This window comes from Triticum aestivum, chromosome 6D (assembly GCF_018294505.1).
Source record: "Triticum aestivum cultivar Chinese Spring chromosome 6D, IWGSC CS RefSeq v2.1, whole genome shotgun sequence".
NCBI lineage: Eukaryota > Viridiplantae > Streptophyta > Magnoliopsida > Poales > Poaceae > Triticum > Triticum aestivum.
This window is the reverse complement of record NC_057811.1, coordinates 233,772,305-233,794,326: the sequence shown is the minus strand read 5'-3', so window position 1 is coordinate 233,794,326 and position 22,022 is coordinate 233,772,305.

Sequence of the window (22,022 nt, the reverse complement as noted above, 5' to 3'; positions counted from 1 at the left end):
CCGTGACCTCATTAGTGTTCTAGGCTCGCGTCTCTAGTCCGATCTAGCCTAGGACCAGCACAGTACCGTCATTGAGCGTTTATTCAACATTGCATCTTTGAATTGATTATTGCTAATCTTTTGCTACCATATATAGCCAACCCAGCTCCACATATTTCTACACCGTGTATATGTACGTTCCCCTGGCAATCGCTTTACACAATCTTCGGAGTTATTTGACACTGCTAGTTGCCTGTCACCACCTGCCGCATGGTAAGACCTTGTAAGATATTGATATTTGCTTTACTGTGAGCACTTTACAACCACATCCTAGTAGTTCATAGGAACATTATTCTCGAATTTTGTTTCTTGTTTCTACTAATCATGACAGATTCCGGAGATAGAAGTTCTTGGACGACGGACACATCTTCACCATCACGAGAGTTGGGACAACACACACAAGCACATGGTCAGGTTATCTCTTTACCGTCATTTGAGAGTAGATTTAATCCTGCTATTTTTCTAGCTTGGGAGCTTGAAGTCGAACAAGTTTTTAGTCACCATGACTTTCCTGAACTAGAGCGAGTATGAGCTGCCACTAGAGCATTTACTGGTTTTGCTTCTGTTTGGTGGAGTGTGCATTGTAAGAAAAATATTGATAACCAACCCACAACTTGGAAAGATTTGAAAGATGTAATGAGACAACAATTTTTCCCTCCTTACTATCGGCGTGAATTGCTTCACAAATTTGAACAATTTAAACAAGGCAACAACACTGTTCATGCTTACTACCAAGAGTTCAAATCTTATATGCATCATTGTGACATAGAAGAATCTGAGGATGATACAATGAATAGATTTTTTGGTGGTTTGAACTATGATATTCAGGCACGATTTCAGTATATTCCTCGTTGCATTACTGGTATGTATGTCCGTGCTTGTACCTTTGAGAGACAGTTATAGAAGGATGCATTGGGTGACTACAACAACTGCTATTCTAGTTCATGCTCACCACCACCGCTTGGTTCCTCCACCGTTGCACCTACTAGAGCAGCCACACCTTAGATTGTGAGCGCGGCATCATCTCAAGAGTATGGTACATTGCCATCATCCGTACCTACATCAGCTACATCTTCGCGACAAGGTAACTGTAAAGGTATTGATGATATAACTTCACATGAGAATGATGCATGCCTAGTTAACTTGAATACATCATGTTTTGAGTTACCTGTTGATTTGAGCGCATCACCTATTTTAGAGAATCATGTTACTGTCATGAATGCGTCATGTGATCAAACAACTGAAATACCAACAATTTTGAGTGCACCCAATGAATTAACTATTGATGCAAAAGAACCAATGTTTAATCATTTTGATATGACCTCTAATCTTGGTGATGATTTTGTGTCAAATGACTTATTGCATGTTTGCTTATTTAAGAATGTTGTAGCATGTAAATTTGATGCAAGTAAGGTTTATTCACCAATGTTGGGATGGTTTAATGATGAATATTGTCAATCTTTTCATATGAATAAGAGCTTCACTTATATGTGCAAACTGAGTTGCAATACTTTCATGCCTTCTACTTCTTGTGATAATATTTTGGCTTTATATTTTATTAACTATGAAAGTTACTCATGTATACATGTGTCATATGTGCAAAATCCACGGGAAGTAAAAATGGATGACATATACATATACAACATGTACACCTTGTCTCTTTTGTTAGCCACATTTCAGATTAAGCAACGCCGAGGACGGCTTTATTTTCAAGAAGGGGAGGATGATGAGGACATGACTACCTTGGATACGACCAAAAATATTGCATACATGCATATTTGTCAGGTGATTTCTAGTGCAAACAATTCAATAATCTATTTATGTTATCCAGAACAAAAATATTTCACACACTTTTATGTTTTGTCTAATTGCAGGTGTATGGGACATTTGTACAATCCACATATGAAGATAGGGGAAAAGGAGAAGTTTAGGCTCTGTTCAAAAAGTCCTCTCACGTCACTTTTGGGCCAAGAGAAGATAGAGTCCAAGTCTCTCACGTTCTGCATTCAGATTCGGACTACACAGACATACATCACTCAAAACGCCAACAACTTTTTCATACGGACTCCAAATTGGGTGATTCTTTTTTTGTTGGAAAGTATATTTCGTCCTCTTTCCAACCCAATTGGATTCACCTTTAAATTCGTCCGGAGCGTTGAGATATGGACGAAACAATCTGACGCTGTAGCAGAATCCGAGTCAAACTACAACTCCAAAGGTGTTGCATCACCTCCACTTGGGCCCATGACCTTGTACGACCTAGGGTTGGTTTTAGGCTGCCTTGGGACGTCCTCCCACCTCCTTGGCTGCCACCCCTTGCTCCTATATAAGTAGATCCATCTAGTAGCTTTTTCCTTGGGATTTGTTTAGTTAAAAGTTAGTCATTGCAACTTCGTGTACTTCGTTTGTGTCCAACGACCAGACCAAGACCGCTTACGGATCCCCACCTTTATCAATACTTCATCTGTATTCGCAATATTCAGATTGCATTATCATATTCTTGCTTGTTCTTCGATTGCGTGCAGGAATAGACCTTCGTGGCCAGGCTGATCATGCTTTCGGCATCGTCAGTAACCTCAGGACATTGGTTTAGTGATTGCTAAGGCGCAACGTCGTGCACGTTTGTAGTCGGATCGTCAAAGTCGACTCCACCAAATCGATAGTTATCATCTCATTGAAAGATCGGGACACCCTCGCCTCTATCAATGGAGATGCTCGAGGCATACGCCAAGTCCACACGGAAGCGGATCAAGAAGTGCCTCAAGTGTAGTCGCCGCGGAGCTACAGCGGCCGGACATCCGGCAGGAGCCCGGACATCCGGCGCCACCAACCAGAAGAAGACCAAAGAGAGACAGAAGCCAGGCGACTACAGCGGCCGGACATCGAGCCAACCCCCGGACATCCGGCGCCCCGCGACGGGCCGAACATCCGGCGCTTGCCCGGAAATCCGGCGCACGCTATCCAGAGAGCAGAAGAATCGGGCAACTCCAGCCCGGACATCCGGCTCTTCGTGAGCCGCCGGACATCCGGCACCTGCCTGTGCGCAGAGAACGGGCCAAGGGCCCATGTATCCCCCCTCTCACTTACCCCTTCGTGGGCTAACACTATATATAGACCCCCACCTCCTCCTAGTTAGGGTTAGCAAAGGATTAGCTCATATGTGAGATAGAGCTTTGCTCATCCATTACGGATCTACTCCACGAGAGAGACCGCGGCCCCTCTACGGAGAAGATCACCTTGGATTCAAGAGCCCCTCTTGGGTGGCCCCCATCAAGACCTCCTTACGGAGAAGAACCGGTTACCTTTGTATCGTCCTTTGTTGGACTTGGATCTTGTATCTTACCTTTGTGTTCATCGATCTAGCGCATGTGTGATCTATTCTTGTTGGTTGAGTGATTTCTCTCGTGTTCCCCTCGTGTTTCCCCTCGTGTTCATCACGTTCTTCATAGGGATCCGCTCCTTTCGTGAAAGATCGGCCATCTAGGGTTCCACCCTACATCAAAAAAGGCTAAGGCAAAGGGCGGGAGAAGGTAATCTCCGCCGCTGCGTCGAAGTCTGGACCAGACTCAGGGACCGTCTGCTATCATTGCAAGGAGACCGGTCATTGGAAGAGGAACTGTAGCAAGTGGCTTGCTAAGCATGGCAAGAAGGCCAGAAATGCTTCTTCAGGCAAAGGTACACTTGTTACATATGTTATAGACAATTACCTTGCTGACATACCTAATAGCTCTTGTGTATTTGATACCGGGTCGGTTGTTCATATTTGCAACTCGATGCAGGGGCTGGTAAGAACTAGGCGAGTGGCACAAGGGGAGATTGACGTCAGGGTCGGCAACAAAGCAAGAGTTGCTGCATTGGAGGCTGGCACGATGCAGCTCCAGCTTCCTTCCGGATTCATTTTGGAATTGAATAATTGTTATTACATTCCTTCACTCAGTTGGAACATTATTTCTGCCTCATGTTTGACGAGTCGGGGTTATGAATTCAGTTTAAATGACAATGGTTGATCAGTATCCTTGAATGGTATGTTCAACGGCTATGCACCCATTGTAGATGGGCTATTTATTTTGAATCCGGAAACGGAACCTGTTTATAATATGAATGTCAAGAGGCAAAAGCCTAATGAGATAAATCCACGTACTTTTGGCATCGCCGACTAGGACACATTAGTCTGAAACGCATGAAGAAGTTGGATACGTCTCCACCATATCTATAATTTATGAACAATTTTATATGGTTTTGGTATGATTTGCATGGAACTAACCCGGACTGACGATGTTTTCAGCAAAACTACCGTGGTGTTGTTTTTTGTGTAGAAATGAAAGTTCTCCAAATGAGCTGAAACTTTTTGATGATTTTTTTGGAACAAAAGAGACCCCCGAAGCTTCGTGGGAGGGCCAGAAGAGCAATGAGGAGGGCACAACCCACCAGGGCGCGCTTGAGGGGCCCGACTTGCCCCAGTGGGTTGTGCTCACCTCGAGGCCCATCTTAGTGTGAAACCAACGCCAAAAATCATACAAATAGAGAAACCATCAAAAGTAACCCTAGATCAAAAATTCCGCCGCCACAAGCCTCTATAGCCACAAAAACCAATTTGGACCCCATTCCGGAACTTTGTAGGAGGGGGAAATCATCACGAGTGGCCATCTTCATCATCCCATCGGCCACCATGATGAAGAGGGAGTAGTCCACCCTTGGGGCTCAGGGTTTGTACCAGTAGCTATGTGTCTAATCTCTCTCTCTCTCTTTCTCTCTCTCTCTCGTGTTCTTGAGATGTCACGATCTTGATGTACATCAGGCTTTGTTAATATAGTTGGATCATATGGTGTTTTCCTGATAGAGGCAAAGGTGTCTCGTCTTTCGATGAGATGATGGATATCGCTTTGGTGGAAGTCGACTTTGACGATCCGAGTACGAACGTGCGATGACGTCGCGCCTTAGCAATCGCTAAACCAACTCCGAGTGGTTATTGACCACGCCAGAGCACGATCAACCTGACCACGAGGGTCTGTTTCCTGTGAGCAAACGAAGAACAAGCAAGAAACTGAGATTGCAATCTGGATATTGCGAATATAAGATGAAAGCTTTATTGATCAAGGTGGGGTTCTGTGACGCCTTTGTCTGGTCGTTGAACACAAACGAAGTACGCGAAGTTGCAGCTATGGCGAACTTTTAATCTAAACAAAACCCAAAGCGACGCCCTAAGGGCTGTATATATGGAGGAAGAGGGGGGGGATTTCGTGGCCCTTGGGGAAGGGGTCCGAAACCAACCCTATCTCTTGTTTCCCCACACATACGGACTCTAAAAACAGCCTATACTCAAGTATTTCGAAATTACATGGGCCTGGCCCAATAATAAGGTGACGCAGCACCTAGAATAGCCTCTGGACGAAAGTTATGAAGTAGCATCTTGTATATTTCGTCCAAGGCTTCATGCACGCATTATGGTGGCTTCAACGTCCTGAAATCATCACTTGTAACTCCGTTCTTGTTCCCCATGCGCATGCCATCATCTCCATGCTTGTTCTTGCTCCAATGTTCATCCTTCTCAAAGCTAGGCCCTTCATTTGTAAGCAAAACAAATGTATCCAATTTAGGCAGCATCATATTCTCATGAACATTAGAATCATTACCAAGAAACGAAAGTACCTGGTAATTTAATTGGCGTGCGCGAGCTCTAGTAATTGGTCCAGTATGTATAGCAGCAGGGGCTGTGGGTGTAACAATGGTATTGATGTCCTCATCATCCTCCCCTTCTTGAAATGAAGTCGTCCTCGACGGAAGCTCATCTCCCTCACCCAAATAAGGCTTCAAATCTGCAATGTTAAAAGTGGGACTAACCCCAAAATCTGCAGGCAGCTCAAGTTTATATGCATTATCATTTATTTTCTCTAACACCTTAAAAGGACCATCAGCACGTGGCATTAGCTTTGATTTGCGCAAATCAGGAAATCTATCCTTACGCAAATGTAACCAAACAAGATCTCCAGGTGCAAACACAACATGTTTTCTACCCTTATCTCCAGCAAGTTTATATTTAGCATTCATACGCTCAATGTTTTCCTTAGTTAACTCATGCATTTTTAAGATCAATTCAGCACGTTGTTTAGCATCAAAATTAACCTTCTCCGAAGATGGAAGAGGCAACAAATCAATAGGTGCACGAGGTAGGAAACCATACACAATTTCAAAAGGGCACATCTTAGTAGTAGAATGCAATGAACGATTATAAGCAAACTCAATATGAGGCAAGCATTCTTCCCACATTTTCTTATTATTCTTCAAAACAGCCCTAAGCATAGTAGACAATGTTCTATTGACTACTTCAGTTTGTCCATCAGTTTGGGGGTGACAAGTAGTACTAAAAAGCAGTTTAGTCCCCAACTTAGCCCATAAACATCTCCAAAAGTGGCTAAGAAATTTAGTATCACGATCTGAAACAATAGTATTTGGCACACCATGCAAACGAATAATTTCACGGAAGAACAAATCAGCAACATTAACAGCATCATCGCTTTTATGACATGGTATAAAGTGTGCCATTTTTGAGAATCTATCCACGACAACAAATATGCTATCCCTCCCCTTCTTTGTTCGAGGTAAACCTAAAACAAAGTCCATAGATATATCCTCCCAAGGAACACTAGGTACAGGCAAAGGCATATATAAACCATGAGGATTGAGTCGTGACTTAGCTTTTTGACATGTAGTGCAGCGAGCAACAAAACGCTCAACATCCCGTCTCATCTTTGGCCAAAAGAAATGTGTAGCAAGTACGTCCTCCGTCTTCTTCACGCCAAAGTGTCCCATTAATCCTCCTCCATGCGCCTCCTGCAACAACAAAAGACGAAGAGAGCTAGCTGGAATGCATAGCTTGTTAGCACGGAACACAAATCCATCATTAACGACAAACTTGTTCCAGGTTCTTCCTTCTTTACAATTCTGCAAAACATCTTTAAAATCAGCATCATGCACATATTGATCTTTGATGGTCTCCAAACCAAATATTTTGAAGTCAAGTTGTGACAGCATAGTATAGCGACGAGACAATGCATCAGCAATAACATTTTCTTTACCCTTCTTGTGTTTAATGACATAAGGGAAAGTTTCAATGAATTCAACCCATTTAGCATGTCTACGATTCAGTTTAGCTTGACTTTTAATATGTTTCAAAGATTCATGATCAGAATGTATAACAAATTCTTTGGGCCATAAATAATGTTGCCATGTTTCTAAAGTCCGAACAAGAGCATATAGTTCTTTATCATAAGTAGAATAATTCAGACTAGGCCCACTCAATTTTTCAGAAAAGTATGCAACAGGTTTACCATCTTGTAATAACACACCTCCTAATCCAATTCCACTAGCATCACATTCAAGCTCAAAAGTCTTATTAAAATCAGGAAGTTGGAGTAAAGGAGCATGTGTCAACTTATCTTTCAATACCGTGAAGGCTTCTTCCTGTGCGGTACCCCAAACAAAAGGCACATCCTTCTTTGTAAGCTCGTTGAGAGGTGCAGCAATGGTGCTGAAATCTCTCACAAAACGCCTATAGAAACCAGCGAGGCCAAGGAAACTCCTCACTTGTGTGACCGTTTTGGGCTGCGGCCAACTCTCAATAGCTTCAATCTTGGCTTTATCAACTTCAATTCCCTGTGGAGTAACAACATAGCCAAGAAAAGATACTCGGTCGGTGCAAAAGGTGCACTTCCCAAGGTTACCAAACAAACGTGCATCACGTAGAGCAATAAAAACAGCACGTAAATGTTCCAAATGTTCTTCCAAAGATTTGCTATAAATCAGTATATCATCAAAATAGACTACCACAAATCGTCCAATAAAAGCACGTAAAACTTCGTTCATTAGTCTCATGAAAGTACTAGGTGCATTAGTTAACCCAAAAGGCATGACTAACCACTCATATAAACCAAACTTAGTTTTAAATGCTGTTTTCCATTCATCTCCCAGTTTCATACGAATTTGATGGTATCCACTACGCAAATCAACTTTGGAAAATATTGTAGAGCCACTCAATTCATCAAGCATATCATCTAGCCTAGGAATAGGATGACGATAACGAATAGTAATGTTATTAATGCCTCTACAATCAACACACATACGCGATGTACCATCCTTTTTAGGCACAAGTATAATAGGAACAGCACAAGGACTAAGAGATTCGCGTATATAACCTTTGTCGAGCAGCTCCTGTACTTGACGCATAATCTCCTTCGTCTCCTCTGGATTGGTACGGTATGGTGCACGGTTGGGTAGCGATGCACCGGGAATTAAGTCAATTTGATGCTCAATCCCTCGAATAGGTGGTAATCCCGGTGGCACGTCTTGTGGAAAGACGTCAGCGAACTCCTGCAAAATGTTAGTGACAGCAGGGGGCAAAGAGGAAGGCACGTCCTCGAATGAAAATAATGCCTCTTTGCACACAAAAGCATAGCAAACAGATTTGTTGAAATCTAGCTCATCAATATCAGATTTTGTGGCAAGTAAACATGCACTTTTCAATTTAATTTCAGAAACAACACTAGATGGTTTATTATTAGGTTTCATTTGTTGCTCAAATTCTTTTGCCACAATCTGATTTTCACTCTTATTTTTCTCCTGTTTTGCTTTATTAGCTCTATTAATGTCATCTTTCAAAATGGAATCAGGAGTCATAGGAAGCAAAGTAATATTTTTATCCTTATGAACAAGAGTATACTGATTGTTTCTACCATGGTGTACAGAGTTTTTATCAAATTGCCATGGTCTACCAAGTAATAAGGAACATGCTTGCATGGGTACCACATCACAATCAACATAATCAGCATATGTAGAGATACTAAAATGCACACGAACAGTACGTGTTACCTTAACCTTGCCGCTGTTGTTGAACCATTGGATGTAGTAAGGATGTGGATGTGGTCTTGTGGTGAGAGATAGTTTCTCCACCATCTCCATGCTAGCCAAGTTGTTACAGCTCCCTCCATCTATGATGACGCGAACAGAACGTTCCTTCACAACTCCCTTTGTATGGAACAAATTATGCCTCTGATTTTGCTCTGCTTGTGTGACCTGCACACTCAAAACACGTTGAGCAACTAAACATTCATACCTGTCAGCGTCTTCAGGAGCCATGTATTGCGTCTCATTTTCAGAATCATCTCCACCATGTTCTTCACGTGTAATAAGAGCCAAAGTCTCCTCATCATAGTCACTAGCGGACTCATACCCACCATCCTCAGTAGCAATCATTACACGCTGAGATTTGCATTCTCGCGCATAATGTCCTCTTCCCTTACAACGACGACAAATAATATCACTTGTGTGCCCTGTTGATGCCATGGAAGAAGAAGAGCTCTGTGCAGGCCCGGCAGGTGCGCTCTTGGCAGATAGTGGTGGTTGTGCCTGCTTTCTTGTATCACGGCTGGAGGTGGAACCTGATGGAGGTGCTGGTGCAGTGGAAGTAGAAGATGCACGCGGTGTCCATGATGAAGGTCGACCTGCAGAAAAGTTAGTTCGCGCCAATGCTTGTCGATCCTGCACTTCACGTTCAGCTTTACAAGCAAGATGGAATAAACGAGTGATATTAGTATACTCCTTATACTCTAGAATGGTCTGAATCTCTCTATTTAAACCACCCATAAAACGTGCAAGCATAGCTTCATTCTCCTCAACAATACCACATCTAATCATGCCAGTTTGTAATTCCTGATAATATTCTTCTACAGAATTTTTCCCTTGTCGTAAACGCTGCAGTTTTTGAAGCAATTCACGTTGATAATATGGTGGAACCCAACGAGTACGCATAGCAGTTTTCAAAGCAGCCCAAGTAGCTGGAATAGGATATAATCTACAATGTTCAGACCACCATACACATGCAAAACTAGTGAAAGCACAAACAGCAGCAGCAACCCGTCTCTCCTCGGGATATTGTAAACATGTAAAACGTTGTTCAGTTTCTAACTCCCAAGTAAGATATACATCAGGAATGTATCTACCCTCAAACGGTGGAATATTCAATTTCAGTTTAGGAACATGGTCATGATCTCGTACCTGAGGTGGTGGTGCAGGCCTACCGTTGCGAATATATACCTGAGGTCGACCTGCTGGAGGTGGTGCTGGTGGCTGCACGTAGTTCTGATTTTGATCAACCTCATCCTCATAATCGCCCGCATAATCGTCATCCTCCTCAGCCGCCGCAGTAGCAGGAGCCAAAGAAGCATCAACAGTAGGTGCAGCGGCACCCGAATTTTGACCAGTCTCAATTGGAACGCGCTGTGCTCGTCCCACTTGATTTGGAAGGCGGCGTTGGAGATGTGGTTGTTGTTGTTGTAGAGGTGCGACAGGTGCAGCCGGTGGTGGTTGGGGAAGACGCTTGAGCAATTCATTAAACCTGTTATCCAGCTTTGTCTCAAATGACTTCTCCACAGCATCTATCTTCTCCATAGCCTCTTCAAATCTGTTTAGCACATCTCCCCCCTGGCCACTCATCATTTGCTGAAATTTATCATGCAACCCCTTGTTCGTCATGTTATCCCAATCAGTCTCATCGGCTTGTGATCCTGCCATGGTTAGCAGCAATAGAAACACAAAAGAATATGATCCTACAGACTACTAGGAAGTGGTGGTGATGGTGGTGTGTCACAAATCCTTCAAGCGAATCTCAAATTCTTACCAGTTCTTACCCAGCAGCAGGTGGTGATCGGCAACCGTTGTAGTCAAAACTCTCAAAGCTTGGATAGAGCGATTACCAGGGAGAGTCAAACGCACGACGTCGATGTATGTGGAGCTGGGAAGGCTTATAATATGGTAGCAAAAAGGGTCAGCAATAATCAATTCAGATATGCAAAGTTGAATAAACGCTCAACGACGGTACTGTGCTGGTCCTAGGCTAGACCGTGCTAGAGACGCGAGCCTAGAACACTAACAAAATCACGGCGCTGCACGTAAACAAGGGAGGAGCACACTCTGAATTTTTTTGCACTTTTTTCCTCTTTTTTTTGCTCCGCAACAAATTTTTTCGAAAAAGTCTACAAATGGTCTAAAAACTGCCTAGCCAGAATTTTCCAGACTTAGTTTTTTTTTTAAACTGGAACTATTTTTCTACTGCGGGTAACACAAAAGTTTGGGAGTCCTTCTCTGTCACGACTCGGAGTATGGCGTGATCTGGAAATCCAAAACAGAGTAACAAAATACTGGACTTGGAGTAGGACTGGTGGCGGAGATGAATCTGGTGGAACTCGGACTGGTGGCAGATATGAATCTGGTGGAACTCGGACTGGTGGCGGATATATGTTGCAGGTGTACTTGGATTGGCGTGATGGCGGCGAATATGTGGTGGCGTATATGGACTCGGATTGGCGGTGAATATGTGGTGGTGGTATATGGCAGCGGCGATGAAGTTGGTGCGGTGGTGGTATATGGCAGCAGCGATGATGATGATGCGGTGGTGATATATGGCAGCGGCGACGTGACAACCTGTGAACAGAACTCGAAACTCTAAAGGACTAGACGCTAAGACCAGCAACTTGACACGACGATGCAACCGCAAATTCAACAAAGCAAACACAAAAAAGATTATGCAAAGGCTCAGATTGGTTCGGATAGGATGAACTAACCCTAAATTTTTTTTTTGGCTTTTTCCTGGACTATAGGTATGAAGAACAAACTCGATCTAAACTACGAAAAACTGTAAAATCTCACCGAGCAACCTGGAAATCTAATACCACTTGATAGAGGCAAAGGTGTCCCGTCTTTCGATGAGATGATGGATATCGCTTTGGTGGAAGTCGACTTTGACGATCCGACTACGAACATGCGATGACGTCGCGCCTTAGCAATCGCTAAACCAACTCCGAGAGGTTATTGACCACGCCGGAGCACGATCAACCTGACCACGAGGGTCTGTTTCCTGCGAGCAAACGAAGAACAAGCAAGAAACTGAGATTGCAATCTGGATATTGTGAATATAAGATGAAAGCTTTATTGATCAAGGTGGGGTTCTGTGACGCCTTTGTCTGGTCGTTGAACACAAACGAAGTACGCGAAGTTGCAGCTATGGCGAACTTTTAATCTAAACAAAACCCAAAGTCTAAACGACGCCCTAAGGGCTGTATATATGGAGGAAGAGGGGGGAATTTCGTGGCCCTTGGGGAAGGGGTCCGAAGCCAACCCTATCTCTTGTTTCCCCACACATACGGACTCTAAAAACAGCCGATACTCAAGTATTTCGAAATTACATGGGCCTGGCCCAATAATAAGGTGACGCAGCACCTAGAATAGCCTCTAAACGAAAGTTATGAAGTAGCATCTTGTATATTTCGTCCAAGGCTTCATGCACGCATTATGGTGGCTTCAACGTCCTGAAATCATCACTTGTAACTCCGTTCTTGTTCCCCATGCGCATGCCATCATCTCCATGCTTGTTCTTGCTCCAATGTTCATCCTTCTCAAAGCTAGGCCCTTCATTTGTAAGCAAAACAAATGTATCCAATTTAGGCAGCATCATATTCTCATGAACATTAGAATCATTACCAAGAAACAAAAGTACCTGGTAATTTAATTGGTGTGCACGAGCTCTAGTAATTGGTCTAGTATGTATAGCAGCAGGGGCTGTGGGTGTAACAATGGTATTGATGTCCTCATCATTTCCCCTTCTATCTTGTTGTGAATTGAGTTTTCACTTTGAGATTTCGTTCTAAATGGATTGAATACTTTTATGGATTTGAGAACACATGATGTATGTCTTGCTATGAATACCCGTGGTGACAATGGGGTATCATACTGATTCACTTGCTATATGTTTTGGCGCTCAACTTGCGGATTCTCAAGGTGACATTGGGGTAATCTATGCATAGGGGTTGCTGCACGTTCTTGTCTTAGTTTCTCCCGTATAAATCTTGGGGCACTCTCTGAGGTTCTTTGTGTTGGATTGAGTATTATGAATCTGAGATTATTTGGTGTTATCTTAGTATGAACTCTTGATAGATCGATCAGAAAGGATAACTTGGTGTTATTTTAGTACGAACTCTTGGATAGATCGACCGAAAAGAATAGTTTCGAGGTGGTTTCGTACCCTACCAACAATTTCTTCTTATGTTCTCCGCTAGATAGAAACTTTGGAGTGATTCTTCATCGCATGTTGAAGGATGGTTATATGATCCAATTATATTAGCATTGTTGAGAGATTGCACTAGCGAAAGTACAGACCCTAGGCCTCATTTCCAAGCATTGCAATACCGTTTGTGCTCACTTTTTTTACTTGCTACCTTGTTGTTTTTATGGTTATTATTCCAAAAATAAATATATACTATCATTACTACGCTTGTATCACCATCTCTTCGCCGTACCAGTGCACCTATACAAATTACAATTGTATTTGGTGTAGTGGGGACACAAGAGACTTTTTATTATTTGGTTGTAGTGTTGTTTGAGAGAGACCATCTTCATCCTATGCCTCCCACGGATTGGTAAACCTTAGGTCATCCACTTGAGGGAATTTTGCAACTGTCCTACAAAACTCTGCGCTTGGAGGCCCAACACAAGTCTACAAGAACAAGTTGTGTAGTAGACATCAAGCTCTTCTCTAGCGCCGTTGCCGGGGAGGTGAGTGCTTGAAGGTATATCTTTAGATCTTGCAATTGAATATTTTAGTTACTTGTTTTATCACTAGTTTGGTGCATAAAAGAAAACTAAAAAATGGGATTGAGATGGTCTCATATTGTTCATATTTATCATTTCTTTCTTGAAAATGATGTAAAGGAAAATTGTGCTCAACTGAAAGAAGAAGAATTCAATGAAATGTTTGGCATAAATGATGAGCATGATTGCAATTTTGTTAGTATGAATTATTTGATTATCCATGATGCTAATGATATGCAAAGCCATAAGCTTGGGGATACTATGTTTGGTGAAGATGATATTTTTTGTCCCCCAAGTTTTGATGAGAAAATTTATTATGATGAAAACATGCCTCCTATTTATGATGATTATATTGATGAAAGTGGGTTCGGAAGAGTGTCAACACTAGGCTAATGATCCCACTATTTTGGAGGGTGTTGATCTTATTGTGATAATTATGAAAGTGGGTTTGGAGAGGTCATGACTTTATTTAATGATGAATCCACTATTTTGGAAGAGGTTTCAATTGATTACGAAAACAAAGTTCAAATCTATGATGATTATGGTGATGACATGTATACTATAAAGAATAATGATAAACGTGAAACTTGTCTTCATGATTTTAACTTTCAATCCCATGATAGTTATTTTGTTGAGTTTGCTCCCACTATTATGAATGAGAAGAAATTTGCTTATGTGGAGAGTAATAAAATTTCTATGCTTACGTATCATGAAAAGAATTCTTTATGTGATAGTTATATTGTTGAATTCATTCATAATGCTACTGAAGATTATTATGAGAGAGGAACATATGCTTGTAGGCTTCTCACTAATGTCAGGTTTCCTCTCTTTATGTTGAAAGTTTTGAAGCCATGCTTGTTTTGCCTTCCTATGCTAGTTCATTCTTGCTCCCATAATTTGTTTGCTCAAAAAATCCCTATGCATAGGAAGTGGGTTAGACTTAAATGTGCTAGTCATATGCTTCATGATGCTCCATGTGTGTTTCAATTCTTTACTTTTATGTGAGCATCATTGAAATCATCATGCCTAGCTAAAAAGGCATTAAAGAAAAGCGCTTGCTCGGAGACAACCCAACATTTACCCTATTGTTTTTGTGTGTTCACATGATTAGGCTACTATAGTAATCATGTTTTATAGCTTTTGTTTCAATAAAGTGCCAAGTAAAGCCTTTGGAATAGTGTGGATGATAGTTGACTTAATTCTGTGCAGAAACAGAAACTTTTGCGCTCAGTCGAGGACTTTTCAAAATTCACTGGGACGTGCTTCTGATCTGAATTTTTTACAGATGATTGATATACAAATTGCTAACGTTGTCCTAATGTTTTCGAATATTTGGAGTTATAGAAGTATGCTTGGAGTACAAATTACTACAGACTATTCTGTTTTTTACAGATTCTATGTCTTGTTATGAATACCCATGGTGACAATGGGGTATCACATTGATTCACTTGATATACGTTTTGGCACTCAACTCGCGGATTCCCGAGGTGATATACGTTTTGGCACATCAGAAGTAACCCTATGCATATGGGTTGATGCACGTTCTTGTCTTTGTTTCTCCGGTAGAAATCTTGGGGCACTCTTTGAGGTTCTTTGTGTTGGATTGAGTATTATGAATCTTTGATTATTTGGTGTTATTTTAGTATGAACTCTTGATAGATCGATCGGAAAGGATAACTTGGTGTTATTTTAGGACGAACTCTGGATAGATCGATCAGAAAGGTTAACTTGGTGTTATTTTAGTACGAACTCTTTGATAGATCGATCAGAAAGAATAGCTTCGAGGTGGTTTCGTACCCTACCAACAACTTCTTCTTATGTTCTCCGCTAGATAGGAACTTTGGAGTGATTCTTCATCGCATGTTGAGGGATGGTTATATGATCCAATTATATTAGCATTGTTGAGAGATTGCACTAGCGAAAGTACGGACCCTAGGCCTCATTTTCAAGCATTGAAATACCGTTTGTGCTCACTTTTGTTACTTGCTACCTTGTTGTTTTTATTGTTCTTATTACAAAAATCAATATCTACTATCGTTACTACGCTTGTATCACCATCTCTTCATCGAACTAGTGCACCTATACAAATTACCAGTGTATTTGGTGTGATGGGGACACAAGAGAGTTTTTAATATTTGGTTGCAGGGTTGTTTGAGAGAGACCATCTTCATCCTATGCCTCCCGCATATTGATAAACCTTAGGTCATCCACTTGAGGGAAATTTTCTACTGTCCTACAAAACTCTGTGCTTGGAGGCCCAACACGAGTCTACAAGAACAAGTTGTGTAGTTAACATCAAAGCTCCATGATGATGGACTCCTAACTTCGTCCGACTACAGGTGATTCGAGGCATGCGAATCATGCTTGCTTGGCAAGATGACTAAGTCTCCTTTTACAAAGAGTTGCGAGAGGGCGTCCGAGCTGTTGGAACTTAAACACAGCGATGTGTGTGGTCCAATGAGCACAACAGCTAGAGGTGGCTATTAGTACTTCGTGAATTTTACCAACGACTTGAGTAAGTATGGATATATCTATTTGATGAGGCACAAGTCAAAAACTTTTGAAAAATTCAAAGAGTTTCAGAATGAGGTTGAGAATCATCTCGACAAGACTATAAAGCTTCTATAATCTGATCGAGGAGGTGAGTACATGAGCCACGAGTTTGATAATCATCTGAAAAGCCGAGGTATAGTACATCTGCTCACACCTCCAGGTACACCACTGAGAAATGGTGTGTCGGAACGGAGGAATCGTACCTTGTTAGACATGGTTCGATCTATGATGAGAAAATCAGATTTACCCTTGTCATTCTAGGGATACGCTATAGAAACTGCAGGTTTTACTCTCAATAGAGTATGATCTAAATCTATAGACAAGATACACATGATATGTGGACTAGGAAGAGTCCCAAGTTGTCTTTTCTATAGATTTGGGGTTGTGAAGCATTTGTCAAGCGACTTATGTCGGACAAGCTTACACCCATGTCGGATAAGTGCATATTTGTGGGATATCCATGGGCAACCTTGGGATATAGCTTCTACAACCGCGAAGAGAACAAAGTGTTTGTTGCTCGGAACGGGGTCTTCCTTGAGAAAGAGTTTCTCAGGTGGGAAGCCAGTGGGAGGCAAGTGCAGCTCGAAGAAATTCGAAAACCACTTGGGGACAACTCAGCTGATGATGTGTAACACCCACGATGCGGCTATATCTCCCACGTGTCGAGGCACGACTTAGAGGCATAACCGCATGGTGGTTTTGTCACAAAAAGGGTCATCTTCACACAATCCCATGTAATGAACAAGAAAGGGATAAAGAGTTGGCTTACAATCGCCACTTCACACAATACATAAATAAAATCATACATCATTCAAGATACACACATAGACCGACTACGGTCAAAACCAAATACAAAGAAGACAACCCCAAATGCTAGATCCCCGATCGTCCCAACTGGGCTCCACTACTGATCAATAGGAAAAGAAACATAGTAACGACCAAGGTCCTCGTCGAACTCCCACTTGAGTTCGATAGCATCTCCTGCACTGGTATCCTCGACACCTGCAACTGTTTGGAACTAACTGTGAGTCACGAGGACTCAGCAATCTCACACCCGCGAGATCAAGACTATTTAAGCTTATAGGAAAAGATGGGGTAATGAGGTGGAGCTGCAGCAAGCACTAGCATATATGGTGGCTAACATACGCAAATAAGAGCGAGAAGAGGAGCAACGGAACGGTCGTCAACTAGTAATGATCAAGAAGTGATCCTGAACTCCTACTTACGTCAAACATAACCCAAAAGCCGTGTTCACTTCCCGGACTCCGCCGAGAAGAGACCATCACGGCTACACACACGGTTGATGTATTTTAATTAAGTCGAGTGTCAAGTTCTCTACAACCGGATATTAACAAATTCCCATCTGCCACATAACTACAGGCACGACTTTCGAAAGATAATACCCTGCAGGGGTGTCCCAACTTAGCCCATAATAACCTCTCACGGTCAACGAAGGATATTCCTTCTCCCAGGAAGACCCGATCAGTCTCGGAATCCCGGTTACAAGACATTTCGACGATGGTAAAACAAAACCAGCAAAGCCGCCCGATGTGTCGACAATCCCGATAGGAGTCGCACGTGCCTCGTTCTCAGGACACACCGGATGAACACTACGTACAACTAAAACCAGCCCTCAAGTTTCCCCAAGGTGGCGCTGCAAGTGGCTCTAGTTTGGACCAACACTCCGAGGAGCACTGGCCCGGGGGGGGTAAAATAAGATGACCCTCGGGATGCGCGACTCCCAAGGGAAAAAGGCTAGGTGAGGCAAATGTAAAACCAAGGTTGGGCCTTGCTGGAACAGTTTTATTCAAAGCGAACTGTCAAGGGGGTCCCATAAATCACCCAACCGCGTTAGGAACGCAAATCAAGGAACATAACACCGGTATGACGGAACTAGGGCGGCAAGAGTGGAACAAAACACCAGGCATAAGGCCGAGCCTTCCACCCTTTACCAAGTATATAGATGCATTAATTAAATAAGAGATATTGTGATTTTCCCAAAATATCCATGTTCCAACATGGAACAAACTTCATCTTCACCTGCAACTAGCAACGCTATAAGAGGGGCTGAGCAAAAGCGGTAACATAGCCAAACAACGGTTTGCTAGGAAGGGTGACAAAGGTTAGAGGTTCATGGCAATTTGGGAGGCTTGATAAGCAAGTGGTAGGTAGCGCGACATAGCAATAGAGCGAACAGCTAGCAAGCAAAGATAGAAGTGATTTCGAGGGTATGGTCATCTTGCCTGAAATCCCGCTAGGAAGAAGAACGAGTCCATGAAGAAGACAAACGGACGTAGTCGAACGAATCCTCACAACTCCGGAACGAAACCGAAGCTACCGAGAGAAGCAAACCGGAAAGAAGCAAACAACATGGTAAACAACCAATACATACACATGGCATGATGCAAAAACAAACATGATGCATGTCCGGTTTAATGAGGCATGGCATGGCAAAAAGCAACAAACAACACTACAAATTAAGTGGAGCTCAATATGCAACGAGTTGCATATTGACGAGACACCACATCAATTGTTTAGTTCTCTCGGTTATGTACCCAACAATATTAAATGTTATTAAACATGGCAAGGGGTGAAGCATAATTAAACAACCTATCTAGGCAAGTTTAAATGAGGCCGGAAATAACAAACGACAATTCCAGAAAATCCCCATATGCATATAACAATTTAAATGCAAACACAATTTTAAACATTTAAATGTTGTTATCATGATGCGAATGACATATGCAAGTTTTATGCAATTTTATGAAAATGTTGACATGAGCATGTTATGAAGCATTTGTCACCGTGGTGGAAGAAAGGGGTCCCACGGCAACGAATCCGAAAATGATGCCACGGCAACATATCGGTTTCGGTAGCTCATGGAGATACCGGCGCAAAAGGAAGCGTGGCGTGAGCGTGTCATGCAAGATGGTGGGGTGCTCCCGACTACCGGGTTCCCATGGGTTAGTGGTATGGAAACGAAGAACGAGCAAAGACCTCTCTCGGACACGGTGCAAACACGAGCATCTCATACAACACATGCATTCGGTCCACGGTGTCGTCTCGGGGTTATACCTTCGAAGCGTGCGTTTTCAGAGCGGATCGGGTTCGATGCGGTGTAGGGGAAGTAGACGTTCTCGGAACGGTCGTAGTGGTACACGGCGACGGTAGTAGAAGTAGTGGTTCATGTTTCGCAATCGTGCACACTCCGTAGATGTTCGGGGTCGTCGGTAGAGGTACTTGACGCAATCCATGCAAACGGCGCTTGTTCGGGCATCGGTCTTGACGAAGGTGTACTTGGCAAATCCGCGTAGTCATTTATGTCGTCGGACTTGACGAAATGCACACCGCTGTAGAGGTACACGACTCATAGACATCCGGGGTCGTGGTAGAGGTACTTGACGTCCACGGAAATTAGCAGCGGAGGGCACGGGTCTCGGGCCCTGTGTCCTGATCTTTAGGAGGTCAGCGGTGACTGCAGGTGCATGGGAGGCTACAGCGGGGCCCCAGGCAAGCAGGCGGGCAACGGCAACGGAGCGACAGAGATGGCAGCAGTGCAATCGGAGATGCCAGGAGGTGGAGCTTGAGCAGAGGAGGCTCGGGGTGGCGGAAAAGAGCAAGGCAGGGGCGGCAGCGAGTCGATGCAGGGCGGAGCGACGCTGTGACAGCAGGATCTTGGCAGCGGGGACTTGGCCGGGCGAGGGCGCATGGGAACCCGCTAGTACCGAGGCTAGGGCGGCGGCTTGGGGAGGCGGACGAGCTCCAGGATGGGCGCGTGGAGCAGAGCAGCAGCGATGTGGGTCTCGTGCAGGAAATGGGGTCGTGGTCGCGGCGTAGACGGAAGCAGAGGGCGACGCGAGGCAGGGGGCGCCGGAGTTGGCCTCAAGTGGCGGCGCGGGAGGCCAGGCGCGACGTCCGGGCGAGGCAACGGCACGGAGGAGGGCCGACGAGGGGGCGCGACGGAGCTCAGCAGGCGTGCTCGGGCGGAGATGCTTGAGCGGGGGCGGACGCCGAGGAGAGGAAGGAGCGGTCGTCGACCTGCTGGGCTCCGGTGGCGCGGGTCAACGAGGATGATGTGGAGGTGCGGGATGAGGGAGCGAGCGAGAGGAGGGAGGAGCGTGGGGATCTCCTCTCCCTGGTGCGATGCGTGTGTGCGTGTGGCGGCAGCACGGGAACGAGAGGGGGAGGCTCTAGGTGGCGGCGGAGGAGGGACGAGAGGGAGAGATCGAGAGGAGGGGGGTTCAGGGCTAGGGTTATGGCGCGGCCGGGCCTTGGGCCAAGTGGACTGCGGGGAAGAAGGATGGGCCGGCCTGGGCTGTCTCTCTCCTCTCTCTCTCTCTCATACTTTCTTTTACAGAAAAGAACTAGAGAGAAGAAAAGAAAGAGAGGGTTAGGGAAAGAAGTTGGACACGCGGATAATTTCTCCGGACTCACAAAAATGTGCTTGTTCCGAGAAAATAGAAAAGGCCATGATTGAAAGATTTGAATTCAAACTCATTTGATTTAAATACAAATGATTTGAATAGGAAGTGAGGGTTGGGAAGGTCCAAAAATGTTCGGATTTTTGGTGGAGCTCCGGAGTATGATGAAAGAATATATGGCAAGATTGGAGACCAAGAATTAAGATAACAAAGGCATTGGGATTATTTGCAAGTGTGTTATGGAGATTTCCAAATTAAGAAATATTTAATATAGCTCCCTAATATTGGGAGGATATGTTATAAAGAGAAGTCACCATGTGCATTTCCCTCGATTTAAATGGATCGAAGATCCATGCAATTTACTTAGTTGAGTTTTAAAAAATAAATGACATGATGGCAATGCAAAAATAAAAGAACAAGCACAAATGAAACACACAGTGATCACAACAAAATTATGGAAGTCTTCTGAAGCGTCGGTCTCGGGGCGTTACATGATGTGATCATACGGGAGTCTGTCAGGGAACCCGAGGTGGAAGCGGCACCGGAACCACGAAGGTCGGAAAGATTGCACAGAGTGCGCGATGTGTTTTTGCTGGAAAGCGACGAGCCGGCTACATATGCGGAAGCGATGGTGAGTCCAGATTCCGAGGCATGGCTGGAGGCCATGAGATCTGAGTTAAAGTCCATGGATGAAAATCAAGTCTGGGACTTGGTTGATCCGCTGCCTGGCGTCACTGCCATTGGTTGCAAATGGGTCTTTAAGAAGAAAATTGATGTGGATGGAAATGTTCAGACCCACAAAGCTTGGCTTGTCGCTAAAGGTTATGGACAAGTTCAAGGAATTGACTACGATGAGACTTACTCGCTGGTAGTGATGCTGAAGTTGGTGAGGATCGTACTAGCTATAGCTGTATATTTCGATTACGAGATATGGCAGATGGATGTCAAAACGGCTTTCCTTCACAAAAATTTAACCAAGGATGTGTATATGATACAACCCGAGTGTTTTGTCGATCTGACTAGCGCTTGTAAGGTATGCAAGCTCAAGAGATCCATTTATGGGTTGAGGCAAGCATCTCGGAGCTGGAATATTCATTTTGATGAGGTTATCACCGGTCTCGGTTTTATCAAAAGCGAAGAGGACGCTTGTTTATGCAAGCAGATGAGTGGGATCTCGATAGTGTTTTTGATCCTGTATGTGGATGACATATTGCTGATGGGAAACAATGTTTGAATGCTAAACTCGGTCAAGGAATCATTAAATGGCCAGTTTTCAATGAAGGACCTCGGTGAGGCAGTGTATAACTTAGGCATTAAGATCTATAGAGATAGATCGAGGAGGCATCTCGACTTGAGCCAGAGCACGTACAT